A 6,623-nucleotide genomic window follows, 5' to 3' on the forward strand; every position below is an offset into this window, starting at 1 on the left:
GAGACAGCCCTGTAGCTGGGAAGAAGCAAAACAAAATGCACAGGATGAAACAGAGGGAGAGAGGGAGAAAAAGAGAAAGAGAAAAAGGGGGAAAAAGAGGAAGAAGGAAGGAGGGAGAGCAAGCAAGAAGAAGGACCCACCCAGGCTGACGTTCCCTTGCTCGCTCATGCACCCACATGCCACTACGGCATTTACAAGCCTGCAGCTCTGCTGGATGCAAAGCACTCCTGATTTTCAGACTTCAGTGCTGAAGATCCTCCGAATTTTGTAGCCCATATGTAGAGCTACATAGAGACAGCATGCTTGAAATGCATAGTTTAGCTACAGTTCTTCCAACCTACCTGCCCTTCCCCTTATACCTACAGTAAAGCCCCATTTAAAACCTGAAAGGTATGTACCATCTATGTTGCCTAGCCAGGGGCTATATTTCCACCTTCACGGAAGGTATAAGTGCAAGGGAAGCATGGTGGAAAGGTGTTATTTTCTGAGGAGTTCACCATCCCCAGCAGAGCTTTACCTCTGGGTAATATAGGTTACACAGGTGCAGGGTCTCCTTTGAAACTCATGCAAGAGACTGTTCTGTGAAAAAGCTTCTGCACAGCAGTGAGGCTTTTTGCAAAGGCTGGTGTATGAAAGACTTTCAAATGCATATACTTCATGGTTGTGGGAAGCCCTAAATGCAAGACTACATCCTCCGGTGCCGTGGGTTCACAAAACTGCAATGATGCCAGGAGATGGAGAACGCTCAACACCAGGTGAGGGTCAGCTGCAAAATATCTGTTTTTCCACATGGAAGAGTTAACTGGAAAGACGGTTAAAGAACAATATTCCATGACGTCAGTGGTGTTTATGACATGCCCTTTAATTACCCTTACCAGTAAATCAGCGTGTGCACTTTAGTACTGCAGAGTAGGGCATACTTCAAAGAAAATAATAGCTTTGTTGATTAGCTAATGAATATGCTATCAGAGAACTCAAGGAGCCTTTTCACTATTACTCACTTTAAGTCATAATGCTAATTAAAAACATACTGCATGCCTCAGGTCCACTGCTCAGCTTTTGAAACAATGAAACTCTCATTTATTCTTTTCATTATCTGCTCTGTATTTATTAATAGAAGGATGCTGTCCTATCCCCTGGCCACATATTTAATTCATAGAAGCACAATAGTACACACAAAACAGAGGAGTGAATCTAATCATATATGTGGTTGGAAAATAAACCCCCCTTCTCCGCAGAGCTGGGGAAGCCCTCTCCGCACGCCCTCTGTCCCAGCCTGCTGGCTGAGACACAGCCTTGGTGTTCACGTATCGGGTGCCATCCTGCAGCTGAGGGTGACACCCCAGAAACACAGTGCCAGTGGCTTCCTCTTTGCCCCGTTCACCTGCTGATGAGGTTGAAGCCAGCATGGCTGATGAGGCTGAAGCCAGTGTGGCTAACGAGGTCAGGTGATTAAGAGAGCTCAGATAATCACTGCTGTCTCTCCCTGATGCTTTTACCTTGTCTGCTTCCGTAGCAAAGTCACCTCTCTGCTCAGAGTGATTTTACCTAAAAGACCCGTTTAATCTGGGCTCTTTTTCCTCTGCACATCTCTAAACTCATATAGACTTTATGGGCCAGGTTCTGCCTTTCTGGGAGACTCTCTCTTGCGGGCAGCTGTCTTCAGGACAGCATGCAGCCTCAGTGTTTGTGGGTGCTTATAAGTATTCTCTGAAACAAGCAGGGCAAGCACAGACCATGCCAAAATTACTGCAAAAAGCAGTTTGGCAAATTATAAATTTCCCTTAACTCCACTAAGAGGTTTGCCATCAGAAAATGTACAATGCAAGATATAACCAAAAATTCTAGAGCATTTTCTCAACCAAAGAGGTTCTGCAAAACGTTTGTATTCTGTCAAAGGAGCCTGGTTGTGATGAAAATTAAATTTTTTTGAAAACCAGATACTGTCAACCCATTAAATGAGAACAACAAATGGAATCTCTTCAAAAACCTTTGCTGAAAAGACTTGATCTTCTGATCACACTACAGCTTCTGGTTCATCCTGCTTTTCTGCTGAGCTGCAGCTGTCCTTAATCTTAAGTCTTCTCCCTAAAAAGGTATATTCCCACTGCCTTCTGCTGCGATGCCTTTTATTAGCAGAGCTCCATCTGACCGTTGCTACCTTGCTTCCCTCCCACCCTTGCTGAGTAGGTAGCACACACTCATTTTTTTAACCACAGGGAGTATTTGTTCTCCTTTAAACAAGCCATTTTTGCTCAAGACAGAATTTCTGGGCCCAAAGCGCAAGCTCCTTCAGCAGCATCCCAGGTGGGCACTGGTCTCGTGCACCACCACTTAGGTGGTGGAGGTGGGAGCTGATGCCTGGTGCCCCAACGGCAGGAGGTTGACGTACCCTCCCCCAGGTACAGGGGGTAGCCTGGGCTTTTGATGGCCAAGATTGCCTGATAGCTCCGGCACCTGGCAAGCCCCTGAACCACAGACTGCCCCGCTCAAACTGTCTGGGAAAGCTAGCTGAAGCCTGTCCTGAATTCCTGTCTTTTATGAGGCTCCTCCTAATGGCGGGGGCTTGGTCTAGGTGGCTGCCTTAGGTAGTCTCTTTAACTACAAAGGTGTCAAACAGATACTCCTTGCCTTTGTAATGAACATAACTTTTACATCGAACCAGACAGCTTGCTGCTTCCCGTGTGCTTGCCTGCTTTAGCCAGCCATAATTTAGGGCTGGGCTCATTTCTTTAAAAGGTCCTTATAAATCAGAGTTCACCTCTGCCACTGAGCTGCGAGGAGTTTCACTCCTGACTGCAAGAGGAACAAGAGCAGGCCTGGGGCTGGGAGAGATATGGAAGATCTCAGTATAAATCTGTGTGAACAGAGAGGCAAGGTTAAAATTTCTCAGAACCATGTATGGCTGAAACCTCAGAGTTAACATTTCACTCACATAGGTTTCCCCATCAGTGGAGTACATTAAATCACAACTGAAGCATCCTGGCCACCTTTTAGGTTTCCTGGAACAGGGAGAGCAGAGTGTACATCAATATCGTAGTGCCTCAGTACGTAACAGGTGTGAAATATGAGTTTCTTTCAGCTTTTCCCTGAGTTTTTGATATGTGGCTCATTTCAGAAGTGCTAATCCTTTGCTTTAGATAAGAAAGGGTTTCACAGTGTGACAGGTTTGACCCTGGCGCACAATCCTGAAGAAAGCGGTCCAGCTCACACCCCTAGCTACTTGCGCAAGGGAAAACCGCACACACCATTAAAGGCAGAGGGATCAGGACTGGTTTACACTGAAGAAGGGGTATGGCACACAGCTGTCAGTGCCTATCCATGTCTTCCCTGATGAACTCAACCACAGAGAAATGGTAAGATATCGGTGACTTGTTTACAAAGCCCAAGTTTGCTGGGATCTGTGCTTGAAGCTTCTTAATTTTGCTGAAAACTGATCATGGAAACTAAGAAAGACAAGCTGTTTTTCCTGAATTTCCTGCTTATACAAAGCTTTCATTTAGTCCCAGGAATTTTATCACTACTCTGTGCAAAGCATAAGACTGGGTAATAAAGTGGGAGCTCTAACTTTAAAGACACCACTGGTCTCCTTCTACCTAGTGCACAGTTAATCCTAACAATACTTTGGGAGAAGCTGCGTTTTTTAATTTTCTGAGTGTCACTAAATTGTACAGAACATAATTTCTCCATGCCTATTCTGAGTGTATATGCTTTTAAAAACCTTGAAGGAATCACTTGGTGGTTGCAATGAAGAATACACATTCTGTCGGTCAAACTTTTAAGCAATTCTTTTTTCCCGGTAGATAAAATAGTAATGTTATTTTCCAGTCTCCAGGTTCTCACCTTGATCTGAAAAAAAAAGGCAAGTCAAAGTTACTGGAAACTACAGGAGATCATCTTGTTATAAGGAAGGGAGTATTGCTGTCTTTGGGAGCCTGTTCCAGGCTGAAATGTTACTAATAGTTTAAAATGAAATAAAATTAAATGAACCTTGTGACAGACTTCATTGATTCCATGAAGAACAGAGGGTATGGCTCATTTCTTGTCCAAACTATGGAAACCCCAAGAGGTGTCCCTGCCCTGGTGCACCCAGTGCTGGGGCAGGTGGGTCTGCCCAGACCTCAGGGGCACTGCTCCTCACCTCTGCCACTGATCCGCAGAGGGCCCGTCATCCCAGCGCTTCTTTTTTTAATAAACTTCAATTCAGGCAAAACGGAACAACTACAGACCACTGTGGGTTATGGTAGAAGAAGGAGACAGGAGTAAAAGATCTAATTTTTAAAACTGAAGGCACGTGCACACACACATGGGGGGGGGGGGGGGGAGCCTGCCAGAGGTCCTGGCAGGCTCAATGAAGGCCAGTTTCAGCTCCTTGATCCTCAGGCACCTCGAGTCACAGCGAGCAGAGGCTGCCCACAAGCAGCTCGGCGTGATGCTGCTGTGGCCCCCTCGCTGAAGTTGAGGCACGGCAGGTCTGCCCTCCGCCAAGCCTCCTTCCCTCTCCCCTCCCCAGGCCACTCCTGCCTCTGGTGCAGGAGGCAGGGGAGCAATGTCTGCCAACCTTATGCAAAATCCCTTCAGAGTGTGAACGCTCACCAGGATCTACCTGGCTGGTTGGGGGCTCCGCTGTACTGCAAAGGGGTCAGACAAATGACCAGCCAAATACACAAGGCACATCTTCCCCTCTAGTGCCACAAGACTGGGTCCTCTGTAAGTAAGACACAAAAAGCAGCATTTTTTTTTAATGTTTTTTATTCCCATGAGAAGAAAAAAAGTAGGATTTGGATTGCAGTTAGGGTTTGGTGCACTATAGAAACCCACCATTGCCCTCTTTTTTTTTTTAAATCACCACATTTGCAAGATGCTCCACATGCCTCTGTTCATTTTTGGGCTTCACAGCATCAAAAGGTCATGGAGCAAAGGGCTGCAGACCACCGTCTTCAGAGAAGGTTTCCTTCCTCCTTCTCCAAGAAGCTGCTTAGCAGGCCCTGCCTGTGTGCCATGCCGTAAGAGGTGACAGATTTTCCAGTTTTGTTCGTTCAACTTTGAAACACGGCCTTTTCTTCTGTAGGACTCAGGATGTATTTAGCAGGAAACAATAAAGATGCAGGACAGTTTTGGAGAGGAAGTAGGACATTTTAGGTAGGCAAAAAATAATTACTTATGCTGAAACTGGGTCAAAACACCACAGTGTTTACCACGGTTCTCAGGAAGAGTGCCATGGGGTTTTTAATAACGACAAAAATTCAAGACCTCAGCATTGGGTCTCATCCCAAAAAGTAATATGGTTTCAGACCAAATGGAAACTAATCTGGCCCATAAATCACGATGCAGCAGATGTAACCCGCTCAGTCCTGAACCCAGTCACTTTTGGTCGGCTGAAGCTGATCCTCAAGCCAGCTTTGTTACAAAGGCATCAAGAGATTCAGCACTCATCTTCATCACTTGCTGTCACTCCCGTCACTAATTATGTTCATTGTTTCAGCTGAAGCTAATTTGTCTTTTGAATTAATCCAGCTTCACCTTCTGGCTGCTAGATCTTGTTATGTCTTTTTCTGCAAGGTCAAAGGCCAGTTAGCACCTACTGTTTTCTCCCCATGAAGGGACTTACTACACCAGTCACCTTTTAGTCTTCCTTTGGATATTCTAAGCAGACTGTGGTCTTTAAATTTGTCAAGGCCAAATGTTTTCCCCAGTCCTTAAATCATTTCTGCAGTTCTTTTCCCTACCCTCGCCAATTTTTCAACATCCTTTTCAAATGTGGATGCCAGGTCTGGATGCAGCATCCCAAAGTAAAATTACCTCCTTACTCCTACTCAGTATTTTCCTGATTATTTGTTCAAGAAGTACATTAGCACTTCTGGTTACTATGTTGCTCTGACAACTCTTGTTTGACTGCATGTCCACCTGGTCACCTAAATCTTACTCCCCTCTCCTGTATATTATACTAACTTTCATCAGATATCTTCAAGTGATTCCAAAACACATTGCAAACACATAACAAAGACCTCAAGCCTTTTGCAACATGTGAAGCAGAGACCACTTGAAACTGCTCCTCAAGCCCTCAGTTTCCTTCTCGCTGGCCCACTGCAATAACCCTTGCCCTATATTTTAATACTGAATTCAGTGTGTTTGACACAACTCTGGAATGTCCAGTGTATACAGATTTAGGAACTGGAGGATCTGTGAGGAATGAAGTTCAGGACAGCTGGATAAGTAAGATCTGGAGCTGTGAGCACAGAGGAAGAGTTGAAGTCCATTTGGGGTTTCTGCAGCCTGTGCTCAGCTAAGGCACGTGGTAACCAGGGCAGGGTGTAACTCCTAAATCCCTTCTTCTCTTGGAAAGGAGCAGAAGTGATATTATTTTTATGCAGGAACAGACAGTAAATTACCCAAGTTCTATACAGCAAATGTTACAGGGCTGGCGCATGGCTCTGTCTAGCTTTGCGGCACGAAAACCAAAACCAATCAGCTACTTTGGCTCCTCACTTCACGCCCGGGTCCTTGCCTTCTGATCATCCACATGTAACAAAGCCCACTTGTGGTTCTGGAAACAGCCAGGCACCTCTAACTCCCTTTGGGCAACCTGTCCAAGGCTGGTTCTCTCCGCTTTACCCAGGTCA

This window comes from Nipponia nippon, unplaced genomic scaffold, assembly GCF_047370975.1.
Source record: "Nipponia nippon isolate SJK-2023a ecotype South Korea unplaced genomic scaffold, ASM4737097v1 scaffold_1, whole genome shotgun sequence".
In the NCBI taxonomy this organism is placed as follows: Eukaryota; Metazoa; Chordata; class Aves; order Pelecaniformes; family Threskiornithidae; genus Nipponia; species Nipponia nippon.